This window comes from Artemia sp. Qi Xiang Cuo, chromosome 15, assembly GCF_049724085.1.
Source record: "Artemia sp. Qi Xiang Cuo chromosome 15, ASM4972408v1, whole genome shotgun sequence".
In the NCBI taxonomy this organism is placed as follows: domain Eukaryota; kingdom Metazoa; phylum Arthropoda; class Branchiopoda; order Anostraca; family Artemiidae; genus Artemia; species Artemia sp. Qi Xiang Cuo.
The window spans coordinates 4602182-4629526 of record NC_142808.1 but is presented as its reverse complement, the minus strand read 5'-3'; the positions used below and the strand labels follow the sequence as shown (position 1 = coordinate 4629526).

Below are 27345 nucleotides of genomic sequence, written 5' to 3'. Positions count from 1 at the left end.
TCTTTACAAATTTGGACAAAATCTAACATTAATAGCGAAGAGTAAGTATTTAAAGAAGAGACAGCCCTCTTTATATAAAACATAGTCTGTTTAAATAAGTCTCAAATTTGTGCTTTGCTCCTAGTAGAAAGGCTCTTTTTTTATTTAATTTCTGATTGTTTTCCAAATGACATCCAGGCCATACTGAGAAATAATTTTAGGTACTAGTCTCTTAAATCCCTGGTTAATTGCTTTGAAAATGTGTAAATGGATAATTATAAGTCAATTAGTACCGTCTACGTTTAAACTTTTAATTTTAAATTTTGGATAAAATTTGAATCAAAATGTGTCAAAATTAAAAATGATAACGATGATGATTGGGATTTTGACATGGATAAGGTCATCAATGCCTACTATACCTATGTAAAAAAAAAAAGATTCAGCGATATGTACTTCATAATGACGAAAGATAAGCCGAGGTGCAAAGAAGCAAACAAATATAAAATGATAGCGATGATGATTGGGTCTTGGATTTTTACATGGATAAGGTTATCAATACCCACCATACCTTTGAAAATCAAAAATATGGACTGGATAAATTGTTGGAAGAAAAAGAAGTTTATTTTGTCCCACCACCTGAACAATTAAAAGAAACACAGGTTCTGCACTACGTCTTTCATAATGACAAAAGACAAGCCGAGGAAAAAGTTGAGGGTCCAATAAAAAAAATATGTAATTTTACAAAGGCACCACTTCTAATTTAAGGTCCATTTGGACGTCATTGTATCAAGAAAAGGCTCAAATTGTCTGCGTTTATAGTAACTGCTTTAATGACTATAATAAAGAGAAGCAGTTCAGATGTCTCGAGGATAAAGTGGTGAAATAACAAAAGGTGACCGTTTTGAGGCGGAAGAAACAAGATCAAATTCCTGTTGATCAGCTTATGGTTGGTGATATTTATTTATCGAAATATGGGGACATAGTACCAGCAGCTGACGTTTTAGTTGTGACTGCACGAGATCTAGAAGTGAGTGAATCCTCATTAAAGGGAGAATCAGAACTTCTAAAGAAGACTCCGGAGGTTTTACTATCTTCTGGTTCGCAAGTCAAAGAAGGTTACGGAACGGTACTTATTACCGCCGTTGGTAAAAACCCTAAAGTTTATGTGAAAATTATCAGACTTAAAAGAAAACCAAGGAGAAAAGAAAGAGAAAAAGAAAAAAGAATTTTTTCTTTTTTCAATTTTTTCTTTTGTATTAGAAGAGACAACGATATTGAAGCACAAATTCCAGAAAAGAAGACAACAGAAGAGAGAAAGCAGAGAAGTAAGTCAAGAAGTGTATAACAAATGAAACTGGATCACTTAACAAAGAAAATCCTTATATTCGGAGTGGCTATTCCAGTACTGACTGTTCTCAAACTTACAATACGATTTTCGGTTCAGGAATACCGAATTGAAAAAAAATGCCAATTTAAGTAGTCTGCCTTCCTGAAGGATTTTCTTTAGCTGTTACAATGTCACTGGCTTATTCCGTAAATAAAATGCTAAAGATAGCAATTTAATTAAACATTTCGATGCTTGTGAGATCATGACGCAGTGAGATATGCTTGTGAGATCACCGAGCGCCAATGACGGAGTAGGTTTTAGGCTTCTGCAGTGAGACAATACCCAAACTCTTGTTTGTAGTTATTTCTATTCGATTCAAACTTGATTTGCATATTCAATTTAAGTTTCACTCGTTTTAAGATTTATTTATTCATTTACATTAATACATATTGTATGTTTGTTCGCAAATTTAAATTCTGTTCGTTTTAAGTTTCATTTATACTTTAATAGCAAAATATTTGTTTTCGTTTTAAGCTTTGTTTTCATATTCAATCTAAGCATTACTCGCTTTAAAATCTATTTATTCACTTATATTATTACTTGTTGTATGTTTTTGCTATGATTGTTTCTTCAGTTTCTGCTTGTTTTGCGTTTCATTTATTCTTTAATAGTAATTTCTGGTCGTTTTTATTTTTTATTTTAACAGGTATTTTTATATACTGATCTTAATCTTAAAATGGCCTTTACATTTCTTTTAAAAAATTATTTATCAGAAAGTTTTTTTAATTAGTTGTAATAAAGAACGACCCCTTGCCTATACTAAATTTTATACGCCACTTAATTATAGTATAGGTTAGTAATTCCACAGATAGCTTGGCACTGGAACATCGTAGAGAGTTGTTTAATGGCTCATTTTAAGGGAAATTAATGGGGTTAAAAAACCTTTGTAATTTTATAATAAGATAGCAAAAGATAGCAATTTAATTCAACATTTCTATGCTTGTGAGATCATGGGAAATGCAACAGCTATTTGCACTTACAAGACAGGAACTTTGACAGCGAATCAAATATCTGTGGTTAAGTCGTATATTTGTGAAATGGAACGACTTCACCCTCTTTTGGACGATTCACTTCCAGATGATGTCAATAAACTGCTGTCAGATGCAATATCAATTAACAACGCATATACAACGAGGATTGAGCCACCAAAGAAACCAGGAGATTTAGAAGTACAAAATGGCAATAAAACGGAATGTGATTTGTTTAAAATGATTTTAGAAATAGGCTATAAGTATGATGACATGAGGGAGAACCATCCCGAGTCCCACTTTCACAAAATATATCCATTTAATTCTACAAGGAAGTCGATGAGCACGGTGATAAGACTCCCAAACGGAGACTACAGAGTTTTCATCAAAGGAGCAACGGAACTTATACTGAGCAATTGTTCTTATGCTCATGGGAAGAGTCGTCAGCGTGAGATTGTGTCATTAGATTTTACAAAATATAGTGCCTCACACAGAGTATGGCCATAAAAGGTCAGCGTACAGTATGCATTGCCTATAAAGGTTATGTATTCATGAAGGCAGACAAGAACCAAATACTAGTAGAAGCTGAACCAGATTGGGAGGAGAACTCAATTATGAGCAATTTAACGTGTCTGGCTGTTATCGGAATTGCAGATCCTATTAGACCAGAAGTACCAGATACCATTGAAAAATGTAAAATACGGGAATAATCGTTAAAATGGTGACTGGTGACAATGTTATCACTGCAAAAGCGATTGCAAAAACATGTGGGATATTGACAAATATAAGGAATTAGCATATAATGGACGGAACACAATCTAACCAAAGAATACGGGACAAAAATGTGATAATTCAGCAGGAGTTACTAAATAAAATATGGCTTGACTTGCGTGTTCTTGCACGTTCATCTCCTACCGACAAGTATACACTTGTCAAAGGAATTATAGATAGTAAACTGAGTGAGAATAGAGGAATAGTTGCAGTGACTGGTGATGGAACTAATGACAGTCCAGCATTGAAAAAGCCGACGTAAGATTTGCAATGGGCATAAACGGGATAGACGTGGCCAAAAACGCATCGGATATCATTATTACAGATGATACCTATGCATGCATAGTGGGAGCGGTTATGTGGGTCGAAACATCTACGACAACATCTCTAAATTTCTACAGTTTCAATTGACTGCTAACGTAGTAGCATCGATAGTTGAAATAGTAGGAGACAGTGTCTTCCTAGCACCTCCGTTAAAAGCAGAACAAATGTTATGGCTGAATCTTACCATGGATTCACTTGCATATTTAGCCCTTGCTACAGAAACACCTCACCCTGACTTACTTGAGCGTCGTCCATATGGCCGTAAAAAACCCATACTATCAAGAGGTATTTTCAGAAATATTATTGGACAGGCTATTTACCAGATTACAGTTCTATTCATTCTCATGTTCGCCGGACAGAAGATCCTAGGCTTAGAGGATGGATACGCAACTGACCCGAAAAAAAAACACAAGAAATTCGTTTCAAAATACTGTTCAATATATTCTTTATGATGACGTTCTTTAACGAAATAAATTCAAGAAAACAGCACGGTCATAGAAATGTATTCAAAGGGATAACGTCCAATAAGACATTCCTTATAATATGGTGTATAACTGTAGCAATTCAAACAATAATGGTGCATTTTCGATACAAAGTATTATCATCTGTCCCATTGGGCCTATGGCAATGGGGTATTTCCATAGCGTTTGGTATTGGTACTATAGCATGGTATCAGTTAGTTGTAAGTATTAAGGTTAAAAATATTCCAAAAGGGTTTGAATTCAAGGGAGGAGATCCAAACACGTGGTAGGGCTTAGTGGTTTAGTGGAATACAAAGTTGCGAAATATGCTTACCTTTATAAGCAGTCTTAGAGCTGGAATCAAAGATCCCCACGAATCTGAGCAAGGGAAAAATAGACCAATTTATACATACTTGAATAACATGGAGTCAGTATATCCAAATATTAGCAACATCTGAATTAAAAAACGCAAAAACCATAATAAAAAAAATTCGCTGTTATCTTGGCGTTTCAGGGGGTGGGGAAACAATCCCGAGAACCGTTTTCTTGGCAACATGAGCAGTGTATATTTTGTTTCTCTTTAGAAACGTAGAATAGTAAATAAGCCTGATTTGTTAAGAAGCAAATAAACTTTAATTACTAAAAGTATGACAGTATGCGTCACAGAAATACTAATTATCCTTTAAAACGGGCTTCCAGATGAAGACTTTTCATTCTTAGTATCAAAGTGTGGTTGGATTGAGGAATTCCCAAATTAGCCGTACGCAAGATCATGCCTCCTGCGGACAAGTACCCACATTTCCGAATGATTATCAGTAATTACAATTCTGTTAAGATAAAAGTTTTAAATTTCGTTGCAACTGACACTGAGGAAATCGGTTGTTGGTTTGTTAAAGAATGTTCAATTTTTACTGTCTCGGGCAAAAACTTAGCCAGAGATGAAGATTCCCTCAACTGAATAAATTTGTAACTGAAGAAAAGGATTAATTATCAAATTATACATTAATTATGTTAACAAAATATTTAACTAATTAAATTGAATAGATTAATTCAATAGCACAATACTGATTCAATTATTTATTGAAGTATAATAATAAGGTACAACGTTGACTAGGTAAGCTGGTTTACTAAAGACACGTAAGAATGTAAACTTGATTCTAAATGGTGATTATTTTCGGTTAGCCAAGAATCGACCCTTTTATATTTCTTACCTTAAGTAGCTTCCGATATGGAAAGTTAACACGGTTGAGGAATAAAAAAGGCAAATTAAGAGAACGAAATAATAGGAATTTTTGGTCTTGTTTTTAATGAAAAACCTTTGAATTAGGTATTTTCACATCACACCATCTACCATTGATACGATGACGCTGTGATAAAACGCGCAATTGTGAATCATAAGAACCAAATCGTATGAAACCAAAACCTTTAGATTGGCCAGTCTATTACATTTACAATGTGCTTTTTGTGCAGGTGTGCTTGAAAACTGGGAAGAGGGCGATGTGCCTATAAATGAACATAGGAAACACTTTGAAACATGTCCTTTTGTCCAAGGAGGTAATGTGGGAAACATTCCAGTGAAACCTTCTACTTTAACTGGAGGCTATGACATTTTTGAGCGATACAAGGGATGTAGAAGCTACAGTCAAAACTATATTAATTTTCATCTGCAACCACCAAGCTATACCTCCCAACCTTTACTGTTACAAGAAAAACGTACTGCTCTTAAGCGAGAGGATTTTAGACTAAGGACATTTAATGGAAGGTGGTCAAAGGATTTCATCGATACCAGAGAACTTGCTAAAGCTGGATTCTTTCTTTTGGGTGACAAGGTTGACAGTGACAAGGTTAAGTGTGCTTTTTGTGCAGGTGTGGTTGAAAACTGGGAAGAGGGTGATGTGCCAATGGAAGAACATAGAAGACTTTTTGAAATATGCCCCTTTGTGCGGTGACGTGATGTTGGAAACATTTCAGTTGAACCTAAAAAAGGCTTGGAAGTCCCATTTATAAGTTTACCTCCTAGTATATTTGGTGGGAAAGATATTTGTGAGCGGTGCCATGTTTTGAGAAGCCTTAGTCAAAACGATAGTTGTTTTCAGCCACAACCACCAAACCTGTTTTGGGTATCACCTAGTGGATTGCAGTGGGTATCTCCCAGTGGATTGCTGTGGGTATCTCCTAAATTGTGGTGCTGATTTGCATCTTCCAAAATAGATACATTTTCTTTTGGAGGTGTATCTTGGTAGTTGTATTGGAGATTTATCTTGAAGAAATATAGAGGAACGTACTGCTCTTAAAAGAGACGATGCTGGATTAGAAATTTTAATGAGAAGTAGGCAAAAGAATTCAGAGTAAAGCTGGATTATTTTTTCCTTTGAATTTGTGTTGTTTTCCTGATTTAAAATTTGTACTTTACAAAATAAACTTTGAATAATAAAAGCGATATATTGATAATCAAAAGAAAATTAGGATCCTAGTAATGCATGAACTTGTTATCTCAGATAGTATCGAACATAGGTTAATGAAACTTTCAGAAATGATTCCAAGATATGAATTATACCCTGGGAAGCTGGTACATTAAGCAGGAATCTGGTAGTTTAACGCTTGGTAGATTATCTGATTTTATTTTTGCTCAGTTTCGTGTTTAATGGAGTTCTTTACTTTTCTTTGAAAAACTTATTTTGTGGAAAAAGTCATTTTAATTAATTTCTGTTCGCTTTATATTGACATAGTCTTTTCAGTGAAAAAGAGAATAATAGTTTAAATCTTATCGTTTTTTTTAACTTTATAGTTTGGCCTGCTATTTGTATGCTGGAGAAAATTTTCCATCAAGACATGGCTAATTGTAGACAGAGAAAAGCCAAGATAAATAGTCCAGGTAATTGAGAGGCAAATGTTTAAATGGCGTGGGCACGGGTAAATGGCAGGAGTATGCATGACTCTCTTATTGGACACATACTTGTTTGTTAGTTTTTGGTATTGTCTCAAACCGATAGTAATTTTCGGCAACAACCACCAAGATTGTTTTGGGTATCTCCCAGTGGATTGTAGTGGGTATCTCCCAGTAGATTGGAGTGGGGATCTTGCAGTAGATTGGAGTGGAGATCCCGCAGTAAATTAGAGTACGCATCTCGCAGTAAATTGGAGTACGGATCTCGCAGAAGATTGGAGTGGAGACCTCCCAGTAGATTGAAGGTACGAATCTTGCAGTAAATTGGAGTACGGATCTCGCAGTAGATTGGACTGGAGATCTCCCAGTAGATTGGAGTGACAATCTCCCTGTAAATTGTAGTACAGATCTTGCAGTAAATTGGAGTACGGGTCTCGCAGTAAATTGGGGTGGAGATCTCCCAGTAGACTGGAGTGGGGATCTTTATGACCAGAAGTATCCATAACGAGCGTAACGTCTTTATAATGGGTTGGATCGATGCAGCTGTTTCCCAGCTGGTGGCTACCCAGTTGACCGACTTGAAATCTCAAAGTAGTGACCCAATTTGCATTTAAATTAACAGCCCTGGAGGGGAAGTAGCTTCAGGGCTTGATATTTATGATTTAATTGAAATTATTTAAAAACGGATAGTAGTCAACACAATCTGTTACGCAGAAGCAATGAGCATAGTGAGCCTTATTTTAGCTGCAGGAACTCCCGACCGTCGGTTTGTATTTCAAAATTCCTGTTTTATGATCCACCAACCTCATGGAGCATTACAGGGAACAGCGTCAAACGTAGTCAGACAAGCAAATGAGATACAAAATCAAAAGAATAAACTTATAGCATTATATGCTATTCATCTTAACCGCCCAGTGAACGAAATTGCAAACTTCTTTGAATGCGATTCCTACATGAATCCGGAACAAGCCTTAGAATTTGTATTGATTGATAGCATACTAGATTAACAAGTTACTTTGTTAATTAGTTACTATCAACTAGAATTAGTTGTTTACCATATCGTAACAATTTGTTTTATAATAATAAATAATTTTGTTAATTACAAAAGGTTTCTATATACAGCAGTTTCCTTTGAAATGAGTCATTACACAGCTCTTAATGACCACGAAATAGCCCTTCAAATGAGCCCTTTTTGAAGTTTCTACGACAACTCCTTCGATACAAAGTGCCACGAAAAAAATGCCACGAACAAAGACCACGAAAAAAATAAATAAGACATTGTGCCAACATAGTTCTTTACTTAGGCAGCGCTATTGCCCTGCCTATGAGCAGCGCTATTGCAATGCCTATAAATTCTATTTATATTAATTTTAAGAGTGAAGAACAAAAACTGGTAATTGCAAGAACTGGACTTACTTCAACAATCAGATATCTTTGAAAAGTTGCATTACGAAAAGATAAAACACCCTACAAGTCAAAGAATCTTCATGAAAGGCATATCATCAGGCTCAGTCTATCAGAGAATCCTACTATAGGGGTTTCAAACTCCTATCTGCAAAAATATGGAATTTTGTGTGTTTTGCCAGAAGAAAGATCATGGATGCGTGTTTATTTGTTTATTTGTTATGTTTTTTCTCCTAGGGCTGATCTTATCAACCCAGTGGTCCTAGAATGTCGTAAGAGTGCTTATTTGAACAGAAACTGAAAGTGTTAGTGGTTTTTAGTGATGTAATTAAAAAAAAAATTTTGAAAATAGAATAATTTTTACAAAAAACTGTAATGGAATCAATTTTCAAAAACCTCAAAATTTTCCAATTAAAGTTACCCAAGTAAAATAAAATCACCCAAAATATGAACCTGTAAATTCAAGTAACCTTCAGATCAAGCAAGACTCAAACGTTCAATTCAAAATAGTAAAACAAATGTGTTCTATTCAAACATACATTGTAAGAGTCTTTCCCCCAGAAAATGTAATAAATAAATCCACATCCGCGTCATCAAAGCATGCAATAAATATCAGTCTGATCAAATCTTATATGACAGATGAATAAAAATGTAATTTAACTCTTAAGAGCTTGAATTTCCAAACTATCAAGAGATGGTAGAATTTATTATACAAAGAAATAGTCACTCGAGATACAAAATATATTTGTGTAATCTAATTGCATTGTTCTGAAAACTAAGTTTAAAACTATATATCCCAATGTAACTAAATCGTATTGTCCCTTAACAACTTTCACAGAAATAAATTATAAGTCTTCTGGAAACTAAGTGACACCTCGCCAGCAAAAAATTACAATGTAAAACTTTGTTTTGTTAAGAAAAATTCCAAAGTGATATCTTAAAGTTATAAATCGTAATTAAACCCAAGTAGCCCATTGGTATTTACCTATTCAATAGAAATATAGGTCATATTGTTGAACCAATAAAATCAGCGTAATGTACTTTTTAGTAACGCCAGAACGTAACCTCTGGCGAAATTGGAGAGAGTAGATAGTTAGGAATTGTCAATTTTTGTGCCAGTCTAGAATCAGTTGAGTGCCAGTTTTTAGAGGCAGTCGAGTCTAGCGAGAGTCTAGCGAGAAGTCTATGATGAGTTTTATGTGATGAGTCTTATGTGAGTTTATTTGCGAACTTTTGAGAATATTTATTATCAGTGAATTAACTTTTGACAACAATCCTATATTAGTGTATATGACTGTGAAAGAATTTCGATATTGCCGACAAGCTCTGTACCGATTGAGTGAGTAAAAAATAAATACATTAATTTCTTATTTTATTCTCTTTATGTTAGTATTTCTCAAGATAGTTAGTACTTTTGGCTCCACTCGCTCTCAAGGGAACCAGAAACCTTTCAATCTGATTTCGACTCAGTATGACCATTAATATAAGATCCCCATTTGAACCGCTAATTTAAGCTCCCCACACACGAAGCTCCGCCTCCACTCAGGTATGCCACTCGCGAACCGTCAACTAAGAGTTTAACTGAAAATCACCATTGAAATAATTAATTTAAAACTCCTATACAAAGAAATAACTTAAATTATAAGAACAAAAAAAAATCTTTTTATTGAAACCCCCCCCCCCCATTAGAAAACTGCATTTATATGGACGAGCTTCATGAATGATGTCGTCATAATCGTGCTAACAAACAGAAACGAAAAGTTAAGACAATACAAGCATCTTTTGAAAAAAAAATAATATGGAGTACAGTGCCATACTGAGGGTTGTATCTTATTAGTCCAACTAACAAAAAGTCATTAGTTTTTTCCTGTCCGTAATTTCACAGTATTTATTATGTATACGTGAAATTACATTATCCAGGTTGTAGTGGTAGCTAGCAACCTAGTAAAAGACTATCACGTCCAATACTAAGAAATATAATAACCCATAATTCCTAAAAGTAGATTCAAATCAAGACAAAAACAACACTATTAGAACCGCCTTGTCCGACACCCCTATATAGCAAAGTTACCGGCCCTCGGCTTTAATTTTAATTCATATGATCTAAGCTTCATTCAAGTAAGTTTTCTTTCATAAGCAAGTTTTCTTTTTTATGGTTTTTGAATTGTTGCAATCTCTTGTCAAAATGGAAAATCATTATTTTTATTAATTGCAAATTTTCGTTTTTTGGGCCTTCCTACTGAAATTATATAACTGGTTGCGTTCAAAAAGATTTTCTTTTTTTAGGTTTTGAATTGTTTAGAAATAAGAAATAGAAATAAATTGTCTATTAATTGTGCTTAGACAAAATTCATTGTCTTCTCTCGTACTGGGAAAACATCATGGATGGTATGGCAATTAATATTCGAAGCCAGCCTATAGAAATCAAAAGACCTGATAATTTTAAGTATGCTGGAATAATAATGGAATTAAATTTACCATTTAAAGCCATTTGATAAGCTATTTTAATTTTTGATGAGTAAGACTAAACTTGATAACATTCATACATTTAAAATGAACATAAAAATTTGATTCTTTTGATGTATCTATTGAGCTAAAAATTCCGTTTTGTAGAGTTTTGGTTACTATTGAGCCGATAAAGAAAATTTTGGCTTAAAAAAATAAGAAAAGTTGCTTGAACTGCGATATTTTGCACCGACAGCAGGTTTGTTTCATTCTTTAGATTATTTTCTCCATAGCTAGTAGGGCACTGGATCATAATAGAGCTGTTTAATGGTTCATTTTAAAAGTTCATTTCCGTTTGAATGAGCCCTCTCGTGACATTCTAGGACCACTGAGTCGATACGATCACCCCAGGAAAAAAAACAAATTAACACACCTCCGTCATCTTTCTTCTGGCAAAAAATGAAAAAATTTCACATTTTTGCAGAAAGGAGCTTGAAAACTCTGTAGTAGGATTCTCTGATACACTGAACCTGATGGTGGGATTTTCATGAAGATTCTATAACTTTTAAGGTTTTTTGTCTCTGTTTTTTCGAAAATAAGGCAAATATTCCCAGGCATTTAACTTTTAATGGTTAAAATTAAACGTGATGACATTCATCTATTTAAAATGAGCATAAAAATTGGATTCTTTGATGTACATAAAGGTATGAAATTTCCGTTCTTTTTAGAGTTGTGGTTAATGTTTAGCAAATAAAGAAAATATGTTGACTTGAAAAACAAGAAAAGTTGTCAGAACTACGATATTCTGCATCGATAGCAGGATTGTTTCAATATTAAGATTTGTTTTTTCTCCACAGCTAGTAGGGCACATGATCATAATAGCGCTATTTAAGCTCATTTTAAAGAAAATTGCTATATTTAGAAAACTTTTCTTATTAACAAAAACAATATTTAATTCAAACTCATTTTTATACAAAAAATCTGCATTTTTATGTACAAGATTGATGAATGACGTCATTATCGTAGGTGGATAATCCGGGTTGTATCGGTAATGAGCAACCTAGTAAGAGATGATAACACAGAGCTGTTTATAGAAGAAATAACTATTTCAAATATTGCAAAAGAGTTAGCTGCTTCATTCTTTGAGTTAACTGCCTGATCGGTATCTTGACCATAGATATGGCTATATCCAAGTAAAGAACAAACCATGGCAATATAAGGCTTAATTAGCTGCCTAAATCTCTGAAGTTCATCTCTTACTATTCATAATAAGAAAAAGCCAGAGGATTTTTCCTGTTCGTAATCAAGATTACAGTGGTAGCTATCAGCCTAGCAAGAAACGATCACGTCCCATACTAAGAAATACAAAAGACAACAACTCTTAAATATAGTGTTAGATAAAAACACGAAGTTAACTATTTTAACAACCGTGTCCGAAACCTCAAAATAGAAAAATTATAGTCCCGATTTTCAGAAAGTTCTTGAAAAAATTTTCAGAGATTTCTCTTGTTCGATTAAAAAAATAAAATTATTACTCAGACCATAAAAACATATGCAGTTTACATAACAATTTTAGTAATTCTGAACTGAAAACTAAAATAAAAAAAAATTATTTTGACTTTTTTATATGGAAATATGACATCACGTTTTAAAGATGCTCACTTTAGGACTTAAAAAATAAAAAGTTTGGTTCCTGGAGACAGTTATATCTTTGAACTGAGATGAAAATGAATTATTTTATTTTAACTTTTCTGCAATTATTCTTGCTTCAATTGACAAACCAGATTTTTCAGTAAAGCCATAAAAATCAACTAGTGCATTTGACTCAACTATGTCTACAGGCTTTTTATAATGTTAAGAATGCTATTTTGATCTTAAAATGTAGTTTTTCTGTGGTTCAATTTTATGACTTTCTTCCATATTCAAAGGACATCAGTTTAAATCTGTCAATGAGAATGTTCAACAGTAACTACGAGAACAACTTGAACACAGGAAACACTTGGGCTAGCTTAAGTTGGAGTGAGAGGCTTCCCCAGGCAACCCAAGCTTGTCCCCAGGTGGCATATAGGGGATTGTCCTCCTGTTATGGGGGATACCTTCGAATATCTAATAAGAAGGTGTGGAAAAAGGGAAGCCTGCGATGTACGGTACGGAAGTCAGTCCTTAAAGTAGCAGCTGCTTCTGTGAAGAAAATTGAGTACCTCTAACAAGAAAAAAAGATTGATTTAATAGTTAGGTTGGGTTTGGCTAGGTCAGTAAAACAAAAAACAAGAAAAAAAAACTAATAAAACTAAATTCGATTCAATAGTTAACAAAACAAAATAACAAAAGAAACTAGTAAAATTAAATTTGATTGAATAGTTAGGTTAGGTTAAGCTAGATTAGGAAAAAAAAATTATTAAATAGTTACGTTAGTTAGGTTAAGTTAGGTTGATTAAGTTAGTTGGGTTTATTTAATAGTTAGGTTGGGTTAGACTTGGTTAGGAAAACAAAAGAAAAGAAAAAAACTAATAAAACTAAATTTGATGAAACAGTTAGGCTAGTTAGGTTAAGTTATGTTGAAAAACAAAATTGTATTAAAGTTATTTTCGATAATTGCAAAAGGTTTCTAAATACACCAATCATAGGAAGCGCTTAAGCGCTGCCTAAGTAAAGATTGATGTGGGCACAATTACGTTGATTTTTCGTTCTCTATACCCGGGCACTTCGTATCGAAGGAGTTGTCGTAGAAACTTCGAAAAGTGCTCTTTCGAATGGAAATTGGAATGGCTAGTGCCCTTTTTAATAGTCGAAAGTGAGTGGAGGGCAACTAGCCCCCCCCCCAACGCCCATCATTCTCTCAAACACATCCAATCAAAAAATTGAGATAGCCATTTTGTTCAGTGTAGTTGATTTCCAGATAGAAAATATTTTTTTGAGGAGAACACTCCCCCGCAACCCTCAGGGCAAGGGTTTTAAGTTATACACTGGGGGGCATATAAGGTTTTTATAGAAGGTTTTGAAGTAGAAACTTCAAAACAGGCTCATTCGATTCAAAATTCAAGGGGCTAGTACCCTTTTTAATAGTAAAAAGTGATTGGAGGGCAACTAGCCCCCCCCCCTACGCCCATCATTCCCCCAAGTACATCCAATCAAAATTTTAAGATAACCATTTTATTCAGCGTAGTTGATTTCCAGATAGAAAATATATTTTTGAGGAGGACACTCCCCCACAACCCTCAGGGCAAGGGTTTTAAGTTATGCCCTGAGGGTATATAAGGTTTTTATAGAAGGCGTTGTCGTAGAAACTTCAAAACAGGCTCATTTTATTGGAAATTCAAAGGGCTAGTACCCTTTTTAATAGTCGAAAGTGATTGGAGGGCAACTGCCCCCCCCCCCACGCCCATCATTCGCCAAAACACATCCAATCAAAATTTTGAGATAGCCATTTTGTTCAGCGTACTTGATTTCCTGATAGAAAATATTTTTTGAGGAGGACACTCCCCCACAACCATCAGGGCAAGGGTTTTAAGCTATGCCCTGGGGGCATATAAGGTTTTTATAGAAGACGTTGTCGTAGAAACTTCAAAACAGGCTCATTCAATTGGAAATTCAAAGGGCTAGTACCCTTTTTAATAGTCGAAAGTGATTTGAGGGCAACTAGCCCCCCACGCCTTTCATTCCCCCAAACACATCTAATAAAATTTTTTAGATAGCTATTTTGTTCAGCGTAGTTGATTTCCAGATAGAAAATATGTTTTTGAGGAAGACACTCCCCCACATCCCTCTGGGCAAGGGTTTAAAGTTATGCCCTGGAGGTATATAAGGTTTTTAAAGAAGGTGTTGTCGCTTCTTTTCGTAACCGTTATTGACTACATACTGCGAAGTACAAGCACAGACGGAATCCAGCTGAATCCAGAAACACAGTCCAGCTGAATCCAAAAACACGCCTTAGTGATGTAGACTTCGCCATCCTAGAATCATGCAAGCAAAGACTTCAAGAACTCCTTGACAAAGTGAGGGAGAGAGGTGGCCATGTCGGCCTGAAAATAAATAATCAGAAGACAAAATGTATGGCTACCACAGATTCACCCCTGAGCATCACTTGTGGAGACCAACACATAGAGCAAGTCGTTCATTTCAAATACTTGAAAAGCATAATAGAAAGTACCGGATCGACCACAAAAGAAGTGCTCTCAAGAATCGGCCAAGCCAATGGGGCCTTCAATAGATTACGGAAAGTATGGCGGTCCCAAAGCTTCTCTATACGGCTAAAGTTACGACTCTTTAATAGCAATGTTATACCAGTGCTGCTTTACGCAGCCGAAACCTGACACCTGAACCAGGAACAAGAGAGAAGAATACTTGCTTTCGAAAACACATGTCTCAGAAGAATTCTCAACATCCGTTGGCAGCAGAGAATAACAAACCAATCCATCCGTGACAAGACTGGCCAGCCTCTTGTGACATATATCATAAGAGTCCGCCGATAGAGATACCTTGGACACGTGCTACGTATGGACAATCTCCGACTACCAAATGCAGCGCTCCATTGGCAGCCATCGGGTCCACGCCGCAGGGGCAGACTCAGAAACACCCTGCGTCGAACGTACCAGACAGATCTCCGTAACCTGCACACATCAATCCAACCTCAGTGGGGGGACATAGTTGCAGCAGCAAACCGGCGGGAAGATTGGCGGCTCCTCCTTGATGCCCTGGGTGCTTCTGGAGGCACAGGTGGATCTAAGGTCTAAGGTCTAAGGTTATCGTAGAAACTTCAATAAAAACTCATTCGACTGGAAATTCAAAGGGCTAGTGCCCTTTTTAATAGTCAAAAGTGATTGGACGGCAGCTATTCCCCCCCCCCCACACCCATCATTCCCCCAAACACATCTAATAAAAATAGAAAGGTTTTTATTGAAATCTTTGTCGTAGAGACTTGAAAAAGGGCTCATTCGATTGGAAATTCAAAGGGCTAGTGCCCTTTTTATAGTTTAAAGTAATTGAAGGACAACTACCCCTCCCCACGCCCATCATTCCCCGAAACACATCCAAACAAAATTTTTAGATAGCCATTTTTTTCAGCGTAGGCTAGTGGATTTTCAGATGGAAAATATGCTTTTGAGGAGGACACTCCCCCACAACTCTTAGGACAAGGGTTTTAAGTTATGCCCTGGGGGCATATAAGGTTTTTTATAGAAGACGTTGTCGTAGAAACTTCAAAAAGGGCTCATTTGATTGGAAATTCAAAGAGCTAGCGCCCTTTTTAGTAGTTGACAGTTATTGGAGGGCAACTAGCCCCTCATTACGCCCATTATTCCCCCATATACATCGAATCAAAATTTTGAGATAGTAATTTTGCTCAGCGTAGTTGATTTCCAGATAAAAAATATGTTTTTGAGGAGGACACTCCCCCAAAATCCTCTGGGCAAGAGTTATAAGTTATGCCCTGGGGGCACATTTTATAAGGTTTTTATTGAAATCTTTGTCGTAGAAACTTAAAAAAGGGCTCATTCGATTTGAAATTCAAAGGGCTACTACCCTTTTCAATAGTCGAAAGTGATTAGTGATATTTTTGTTGTTGTTGTTTAGACCAGGGCACTTCGTATCGAAGGAGTTGCCATGGGAACTTCAAAAGGGGCTCATTTTATTTACAATAGAAAGGGTTGATGCCCTTTTTAATAGTCCAAAGGAATTGGAGGGCAACTAACCCCCCTTCCCCTCCCACCCTGCCATTCGCCCATTATGCTTAAAAACTAGATGTTTCGTTACGATTAAATCAAAATGCACTGTGATATTGCTAATTCCAAATAAGGCATCTCAGCAGTATCCCAAGAACGACTGAGGGTATCATGTTCAAACTTTCGGGGCTACTTCTGCTCCTAAAATTTAACCAAATCAAAATAGCGTAAGTGTATCCATGCTATCAAAGAAAGTAAACAGATTTTTTGTCAATTCACCTATAAAGAAAACTAACTGTCCGTTGACTTGAACCCCTATGCCTTCCCAAGGCCAAAACAAAATTTGCACTTTACTGAAAAAAATATAAATGTTTTTACTTTTATAAATTTAATAAATCAAATAATATTGACATTTTGATTAATAAATATCAGTATATGTATATTAAACTGACAATGCACATTCATTTGTATTTTTTCAATAAAGTGCAAAATTTGTTCTGGTCTTGGGAAGGCATAGGGGTTTTGCGCCCAACTCATGTTAATTTCTGCTCGTTTTGAGTTTGACTCGGTTATTTATTGTAATTTCTATTCGTTTTGGGTCTGAATTATTTATCGATGCTGATTTGTGGTAGTTTCACGCTTGGTAGATTATATGATTTTATTTTTGCTCATTTTTTGTTTAATAGAATTCTTTACTTTTCTTTTAAAAACTTATTTTGTGGAAAAAGTTTTTTTAATTAATCACCTTTAAAAGACCGATTTAATTTTCTCTATATGATGTTCAAGTGTCCATCTTTTTGTTTTTCAAGTCAATGGAACTAGAACTAAAGTTTAGTTAAAAAAGGAAGCACAATATTAAAACCGCCTTGTCCAATTCACCTATATAGAAAATCGACTGTCCCTTGTCTTGAACAACAAAGAAAATTTGTTTGCTTGCAAAACAAGGAAATTTGCTTGAACTACGATATTCTGCATTGACAGCAGGTTTGTTTTATTCTGCATATTTCTTTCCCTCCACAGCTAGTGGGGCATTGGATCATTCCAGTACCCCAAAGCAGGCAGGTAACTAAGTCCAATATATGCAATAGTTAGTTCTTCTATAAAGAGTTCTCTATTGTGATCTCTAGGTTGCTAGGTTACTAGGTTGCTCGCTACCGCTGCAACCCAGATTACCAATCCACAGTTATGACGTCATTCATCAATCTTGAACAAAAAATGCAGCTCTTTTGTGCAAAAATGATTTTATATAAAAAAAATTTTTTGATAATTACAAAGGGTTTCTAAATACTGCAGTTTTCTATAAAATGAGCCATTAAACAGCTCTCTATTATGATCCAGTTATTTTTTTTCGATTTAATCAACTTGATGCGTCATTCTATGGGTAACAGTTTATATTGAAAAGATATCATCCAAGTTGAAGTGGAAGCGGGGTCTTTTTGATCAATCTATCTTGAGACATCTATCCAGATTTATATTATTATTTTTTTGTTGACCGGCTGTTTCATGGAAGCATTTGCTTTTGGTTCTAAGTATAGATGTTTTTAAGTTTGGATGTTTTTGTTCTAAGTATAGTTTTCCTAGCTGGTTCTAAATTTCTTCTTTTTTTTTACTACCTTTAGTTTATTCAGCTTTGCCTATTAAAAATTCGTATATTATTTCATATAGATTTTTTCAAAAAAGCATTAATTCAGTCAGCCAAGTTTTAAACAGCTACATGTCACTTATACGACTCATTAAAGCAATTATAAGAGACACGCAGTTTGTTTGAAGCTTGAGTATTTTATTCATTAAAATTCTGTGTACAAACGTAATTAGCCCATTTGAATATTAGTGGTAGCATGGCTTTCTGTTCTCATGTCAAAATGTGCTCCAAGGTTAAATGGAGAGGGTAAAATTTTAAATCTCAGCAGTTACTGGCTCAATGCTGCGTCCTTCTTTGTTTCCTCTAACAAGAAAAAAACTAGTAAAACTAAATTCTATTTAATAGTTAGGTTGGGTTAGGCTAGAATAGGAAAACAAAAAAAAAATATAAAACTAAATTTGATTAAATAGCTAGGCTAGTCAGGATGGTTAAGTTAGTTAGGTTGATTTAACAGTTAGGTTAGGTTAGGCTAGATTAGGAAAACAAAAAAGAAAAAACTAATAAAATTAAATTTGATTTAATAGTTAGTGTACCGTGAGTAATATGTAATATATTTAAAATATAAAAAATAAAATTTTTTCCTTCTAAGGATACTTCCGATATAAGTTAAACTCTCCCTAATTAAGCTTAAATCCCGTTTCAAAAATGAGTCTAAATTCTTAGTTAACACAACAAAAACAACATTTTATTCTCGGTAAAATATCTCTTTAAAGTACAAAAAAAGATGATCATAGTTAAAAACAAGCTTGATTAATTCTAGAACGCTTCGTAATGCCCTGCAGCATTCCAGACTCTTTGTTGTACATACCAACAGATATGAATATCGGAAAAGTTACCGGTCGAATCACAGTATTAATCAAGGAAGCCAGTTTTGAATTTTGCGAAAATTCTTGGCAAAAAAAATCACGAGACGATGTCTTATGCAAAGTTTCACAGGAAGTTTCAAGTTATCATAGGAATAGGAATGTCTAATCATCAAAATATTAAAAATAAATAATTGGATGGTCAGTTAGCATAATGATTTTATTTTGTAAAAATAATTACAAAGTAAACATAAATGACAAGACAAGATGTAGACCCTTAATGCATCTATTAAGAGAATTAAAGAATATTATTCATTGTTTTGACGAATTTATATATGTAGGAGAAAATGCTGAACAACGCTTAGCAACATTAGCTAGAGTTTCCAGGAAAGTTAGCGAGGGCCATTTAAAATACCGGCCCGACAAAATAATTCTATTTCAACCTAAAATGAAATTTTTAGGAGTAGTAGTGACGCAAAGAGAGATATCCCCAGACCCAGACAAAATAAAATGTGTTGAAAACCTCAAACCGCCTAAAACTATGAAAGAACTAAGAGGAATTTTAGGTCATACCGGTTACTTCAGAAAATTCATGCGCAATTACGCCCAAATTGCGAAACCACTCACGGACTTAACTAAAGGGAACTACAAAAATTTTACCTGGTCCCAGGAAGCTCAATCTTCTCTAGACCGTCTCAAAAAGGCACTCACTTCGGAACCAATATTATCGCTGCCTGATTTTGAAAACAGAAAATTCGTGGTCACAACCGATGCTAGTTCGAAAAGCATATAAGCTATTCTTTCACAAATACTTCCCATAGGAAACCCTGATCCTTTACAAGGACCGTCTAATCAAAAAAATAGAAAAAGTTATATGCTATTCAAATAGAGCTTTATCAAAAGGTGAAAGTAATTATTCCGCCACAAACCCAGAATTATTATCTATAATCCACCATTTACATAAATTTAGACATTATTTGATTGGCAGAAAATTTAAGCTACGTTCAGACCACAAATGCCTGCAACACTTGTGCACTTTTAAAACCCCCACGGGAATTCTAACTAGATGGATTACGAAAATCCAATATCTAGATTATGAATTTGAATATTTAAAAGGCAAACAAATTGCAGCTTGTGACTTCGTGAGTAGATTCCCAGAAAATATCTCCGACGGAGTATTTTCTGAAACCGAGAAACCGAGGACGCCGTCGGAAGCCGAGGAGAACGAAATTAACGCTATCAATACTAAGAGTAAACTTGAATATAAAAAAACAAAGACACAATAAAGGAAAATTAGGATAAGTAATGTCCCTTGTCCTAAGAAAATATAAAAAGAAATAAAAAAAGGATGAAATGTGTTTAGCACTTATTAATTTTTTTTATGAATGATGATGCGTTACCAGATAAATTCAAAACTCTTTGAAAACAAAAAGATAATTTTTACTATGATTTTGATGAAGAAATATCATGCAGAATTGTGACTGCTGAAGCAAATAGAAACCAAACTTCAATAATACCTGTATTACCCTGTGTAGCTTAATAGCCTGTGTAACTTAATAATACCTGCTTTTGAATATTTTCATTCAGATATAGGTGGACATTTAGGAATAACGAAAACTTTCCATAAATTAAAACAATATTTTTAAGTGCCGTCGGCATTAACAAAACTTAAAGAATTTGTAAGAACATGCAACGCGTGTAACTTAAGAAAAAAACCCAAGCCTATCCTAAACCCCCAATGGGAAGAGTCCCGGTAGTGAGGTCCCCCTTCAATCTTGTCTCAATTGATTTATATGGAACCAGTGGAGACTTACCTGTTTCCAACAGGGGCCATACTTGTATTCTTTCAGTTATAGATCACTTTTCCAGATTTACTTTTGCAAAAGCATTAAAGAATCAAGGCGCGTACGCCACGAGTAAGGCGTTAGCGAAATTATTTTTAAAGTTTGCATTTCAAACAAGGTTATAAGCGATAACGGAAGCAATTTTGTTTCAAAAGTAACAAAAGACTTAATGAGTTTTCTTAACATAGAGAAATTGGTGACGTCTCCTTATCATCCTCAAGCTAATGGTAAAATAGAAATTGGCATAAACTATTTTCGAATGTATTAACCATTTATACAACAGACAATAGGAACCATTGGGATCAATTCTAACCTTATTTAACCCATATAATAAATACTGCTTATTCAGAAACAACCAAAGAAAATCCTTTTTATTTATTATTTGGTCGCAACTTCAGAATACCGTATCATGACATTGTTGAGTCCCGACAATATTATAATAACACGAAGGATTACAAACAAGAGTTCATAAATAGGATGAGAGAAACTTATAAGATAGTTAGGCAAGATTTGAAAAAATGTAAAATAAGCCAAGAGTTAAGAAACCAACCCAAAGTCAAGGGGAACATAAATTTTAAGATAGGAGATTGCGTCTACCTAAAAAATGAGGCAAAGGCAGAAGGCAAGAAACTTTCCAGTAAATATTCTGGACCGTACAGAGTAGTAAAAAAGTATGATAACGATTTTACTTTTAAAATGTAGAACCCCTATAATGGAAGAACTTACACGGCACATATTAGCCGAATAAAAAGAGCCAGATTTTCGGAAAGTTGGGTATCGCGTCCCTCTTCTACCGAGTTGTCAGACGCAGAAGACAAACCCCCAAAATCAAGATTACCCAAGTTAAAACCATTCAATTTCAAGCAAGAATATTTCGAAAATGAGAGTGATGAGGAAAACTTAGATGAATTCTTAGCTATGAAAAACATAGTTATTCCCAAAAGAAAATCCCCAATACCAGAAAAAATAAAAACGCCAAACAGCCCCAAAAGTTCATCATCAAAGAGTGCAGGAGTATTAGATTATACGATATCTCCAAAACCCCAATTTTTTTCCTAGTAGAATTTTGACCCCATGTCCCCCAAAAGATTTCCAGACGATATGGTTTCCCCAGCAAACCCAATAGAAGACCCCTGTCACTACAGGAGGAATTGAACAGAGCTGTAAAAACTCCGGGTATTATTGTAAAGAAAACTCCTCTCAAAGATTCAATGAAAACAAATCTCCGAGAAGCTATGGATCTAATAAATTTTCCCATAAAAACGAGGCAAATTACATTGCCTTGGAATCAAACTCCCAAGGATGACCAGCAAGGACAATATCATGACATAACTGTGTCCAAGGTCAAGCCTAAACAATGGACTTCATGGAGGGAAACACTAGTGCAATCATGCCCCATCCTCCTTAAGTCATGGCATCTAAACAGTGAAGGAACCCCGCAAAAACTTTTGATTCCTGTTAGAGCTCTCAAGAGTCTTTCAAATCTCCTGAATTGAAAACTCAAAGCGAGGTCTTAGAGAATAAACATTCTGTTTCCAGAGGAGTAGAAATTTACGAAGGAAGGGCAGGTGATACCTCATAACGCAAAGTGCCACTTCTAAAAGTTCAAATGTGGAATCATTGGAAACCAGTTCCAAAGAGTCTGACGACGAATCATACCATATGGTAGTTAAAGAAACAGGAAAGTTAAAACCAACTTCAGCGGCCGTGCAAGCAAAAGAAACAAAGTTAAAAGGTCAAAAATTTAAAAAAAAACAATACAAAAAGTTTGATGTTATATCCTTAGCAAAACCAAAAAAGAAAAAACCGCAAGAAGTCGAGGACAAAGTAACAACACAATCGAGTAGAACGGTTTAAAAACCTGATATATGGAATTAGCCTTAGTCAGTACAGGATTAACAGATTTTTAACGGATAGGCGTCATAAAGGAATAATGATTTAAAAACTTTTAGATTACGAGTAAAAATCATACAACTATAAAAATGCTATAGAAATATTTTGTTTAACATATATCAGTTCCCGAAAACAAATTCTAATTAAAAAGTCACATTATATATAATTAATTCGAATAATTTCCTTTAGTATAAAAAGTCTACCCGTAGAATTCCAGTACGATGTATCCAGTCCAACTGAAAGAAGCCTGGGTGTTGCCTGACAGTTTGGAGTGTGGTGGAGAAAAATATTGAAGTTTCCCGGGCCATACCTCAAGCCGGTAGACTGACTCCCAAATCTCCCAATTCCAAGAATACAATAAGCAACCTTATGTACACACGAGCAATTGTTAAAGAACATTTCAAGTAAAGTTAAATTGAAAAATTGTGGAGGCACTGTTAACTATAAGAACAACCCAAAGATTGGGCTAAGAGTTTTTATATAAATGACAATGTCTCATATTGTACTCCCCAAAGCAGTAATATCAACCGTAAAGATATAGTTTAATTCAAAATATAAGTGGCTAACGAGAATGGCATTATGTAGGAAGCTCGTGGTCGACTGATGACGACAAGTGGTGTTTAAAGTTCTATTTGGCACATTATGCCTACTGAGTAGCTCCCTTACGAAAGACAACTGTACCTCTACAAAAATGAACCAATCAATTGAACAACCAAAATAGACCCAATTATCAAAATTAATGGACGGATTATATATGGCGGGAAGTTTGTGTTCCGTCACAACTACAAATGGTGTTTTGTTCAGTTCATCGGGGAGACACTTCCTAGAATCCTCCATGAAATTCAACCTATATTGCTACAAAATGACCCACGGTAACCATCCCCAACTCAGTATTAAGTTGTGACATCGAACTTAAATAGATGGACCACGTTTTGTGGGAAGTCTGGGAGGAGCTTGCCCTAAGGCAGCGTTTGTTTTGTTGGGGACATGCTCGTCCTCGGATTTTCTATGTAAAAATCAGCCCACGTTCTAACAAAGGCTGATATTATCAAAAACGAAAATTACGAGTGCAAAAGCGTCTAATTATGAACTGATCATTTTCAGATCATGCCAATAGAATTAAATCTTATTCGTAAGACAATAATTGATAATAAATTTATTAGAAAAACGAATGCGAAGGAAAACATTGCATATTTAGCAGCTATGTTGAGGGTTGAAGGAAAAGGAAATCAGATACATGCAAAATACTGGCATTTAATCTACAATCTTAAAGTGTATGCACCCCAAACTTATAGGTATGGATTAGCACTCGCGAATACCCCCAAATATCGTCCGGATAGAGGGGAAGTCAAAACAAAATAAAGAAAAAGAAGCGTGAAACAACTTGGTTGTTTACATTTGTTAATAAGACGCCTACAAAAGAACCTCAATACCACATATTTCTACTCTAAAGGACCCACTCAAACAGACCTTTTACTCCTTGATAAATGCAGAGCCCCCAAAATATGCTATAATCTAGATAAAAATCCCCAATGTGTCAAATATGAAGGCATACATCGTCCTTTATCAGAAATTCAATGTTATAAACAATTTTTATTCGACCCTGAATCTGAGGAATAAATATTCCTGGGTAGTAGATTATTTCTAAAACGAATAAAAACACACCAAACAAAAGAGACGCCTATATAAATAATAACAAGAAGATTAAAAGAAGATTCTAAACTCTAAACCTAACAGAAAAAACATCATAACCTCTGTTTTCGAAATTTTTTCTTCGCAAATAATAATAATAATAATGAATCAAGTGAATAAATATTAATGAAACAGCGTGTACTCTACTCAAAGTTAAACCATACATTTCCATCATTGCCTAGAGGAGTAACAACCTTACAAGATTGATAGCTACCTAGCATCTAGATAACTACCAATTAGTTATCAACAATAGGAATATGAAAATGGAATAAGATAATCTCATATATATAAATCATTCTATTTCATTCTGGATTCTAATAATTTTAGTTCCGATAATGAAAATAATTTTATTAAAACGCTTATGATGACGATAGGTTACCAGCGTATTTATATGTTGCTTGATTACTTATTCATATGTTGCTTACTCGAAAAATATAATATAAAATTAAGTTGTATAATGATTATTAACTAAGCCTTTAAGGTATATCTCAACCAGTCATAAAGGCATATCACAACCAGGGTAAAGATATGACTTCTGTAACCATTCTAATCCCAAGATATAATACATAAACAGAACATAATCAGTATTGATGCAGAATTCGTTGTACTAACGTCATAATTTTTTCGGATATGACCCTGCTCAGGCTGTGAAATGTCCTTGTAAACTTTCTTATTGGATTTATTTTAATAAGTAGAGTCTCATGTTGCGGGATATATCAAATTCCCTCGGGACATTAAATTTCCATTGCCAGTCTTCAGAGTGTAAACACCTGTTTTTGGACTTATTATTTCACTAAAAAGAACTTAATTTATACAATGACCTTCAGCAGTTATCAAAGTTCACCATTCCGACCGGTATATCTCTTTTTTTTTTACCGATGTGCTCCTTGATAGACAGATTAACTAAACAAGAGATGTTTACTATTGGAGATCTTTCCTTAGCAAAGTTTATTAACTACCTCCTTTGGCCAGTTTGAATACTTGGAAGAAATTCCACTAGAAATGGACTGAGTTATCTAGTATTCTGCTATGGTACTCATGATAAGCAGACAGTTAGTGAAGATTGCTTAGCTTCTTATGCAGAGAATATTAATGAAGCAAAGAGATCGAAAACTAAAAGGGTAGGACAAGCATTCACAGAAGTAGCGACTTTCCCCAATATATACAAAGAGTTTGCTAGAACAGGGACGTCTGAAAATTCTTCTAGTTCGTCTATTTCTGGACTTTTTCAACAGTTAGCTGCGACCCAGGAAGAAGTTACGATAACTAAGACTAAGCTAGTGGCAGATATAGAAAAACGTGTTGCAGAAAAGAGAGCGCAAAACATTGGAACTGGGTCTTCTGAAGCTGTACAGATAAATACTCAAATTATTACTGCAGAAATTTATGATGCTATAGTGCTAGATTTTATTCCGAGGTTTGAACGCATTGAAAACTTACTTAAAGGACTAAAGAGTCAAATTGAAGCACTAGAAAATCGTATTTTTACAATGGAGAACAAGCTTGATGATTTTGAACAGGAAGCTATGCAAGACTGTCTGATATTCTCAGGAATAAGACAGACACCTGGCTCAGATCTTGATATGACTGTCCTAAACCTTGTTAAATCAACTATGGGAGTTTCGACTATTACTAGTGAGCATTTTGTGTCGATTCAGCGTTTCAGACTCAACTCTACGGAAGATTCTCGAAATTTAGCCCGCAGAAATCCAGATCCTGTGGCCCCAGTTTTAGTGAAGTTGGTATAAAAAAAACTTGCGTACAAAGTGTTTAAAACTAAATCAAAATTAGCTGGATCCGGAGTTAATGTTAGTGAATTTCTTACAAAACGTAGAAAGGAGATATTAAATAGTGCACGGGACAAGTTCGGTGTGAAAAATGTTTGGACAGACAAAGGTCGCATTTTCGCGAAATTATCCAGCCAAAGCGCACCGCGTCGGCTCTATAGCCTAGCTGATACTTACTGAATTTTTTATAGTTGAGTTGAGTGGATTTTGTAAGGATAATGGGTGATATTTCTCACTTGCGTTTTCTAAAGAGTAATCCCTTTAAAGTGGGAGATGTTCTTTATGATGATTTACTTCCAGAAAGTATAAATGCTGATTTTTCCCCGCAAAGAGATAGTTGTTATGTGGATGTGATTTCTTCAGGATTAGAGGTGAATGCAAGATCGTTTTGCCTCTGTCATTGGAATTGCCATGTAACTTCAACGTATTATGAAATTCTCCAGTTAATTGATAATGTAAATAGTAAATTTGATGTAATTGGCCTTTGTGAAACTTTTTTAACTTCTGAGCATTTTCTGTCGTTATATAATTTTCCAGGATACAGGCTTATTGTAAGGAATAGAGAGAAAATGGGACGTGGAGGTTTGGCATTTTTGGTTAAGGATCATTTTGTTGCTAAAATAAGGGAAGACCTATCAGTTTGGATAGAAGGTAAGGTGGAATCTCTTACTCTTGAGCTGGAAGTTGGTGGAAAAAATATATTGATTACTGAGGTTTATAAGCCGCCGAGTACAGTTTGGGAGGAGTTTGAAAATGGTTTTAGTAGTTTAATGGATGCAGTAGAATTGACTAATCTGGAGTGCATTTGCTTGTGTGATTTTAATTTTGATCTTCTAAGTTCATATAATGATAAGTTAGATTTTTTTTAACCTTGATTCCAGTTACAACTTTTATACATGAATTAAGATTCCGACTCTTACAGTGGAACACTCAGCTACACGTATTGACAGTAATTTCATGTGATCCCAGGTATTACATAGCTGTAATGCTGACGTTATAGTAAATGAAGTTTCCGATCACTTTCCTATAGTTGCAGTGACTTCAAATCAATATGCGATAAAGCAGAACAGGACAAAGGTTAAAAAAAGGCAACTAAAAAAAGAGAACCTACAGAAGTTTAGAGAGGAAATAAGTATCGTGTCATGGAAACCAGTTTATGAAGAATCTGAAAGTGCTTCCGCGGCATTCAATAAGTTCATGGACATATTGCAGCCAATATTTGAGAGAACTTGCCCAGCAAAGAGCATAAAGGTGAGGAAAAAGGAACCCCGGAAACCTTGGGTAACTATGGAGCTACTTGACTTAATTAGAAGGAGAAATACATTGTATTTGAGTTACTTAAATAGTAACCATAGTCAAGATCTAACTGAATTTAAACAAATCTTCAATAAAGTAAAT

The 27345-nt window shown here is 34.9% G+C and overlaps 1 pseudogene; it reads left to right on the top strand.

The window, feature by feature from the left end:
• Positions 1-1461: 1461 nt before the first annotated feature.
• Positions 1462-25908, top strand: LOC148943251 (plasma membrane calcium-transporting ATPase 3-like; annotated as a pseudogene).
• The last annotated feature ends 1437 nt before the right edge of the window (positions 25909-27345 follow it).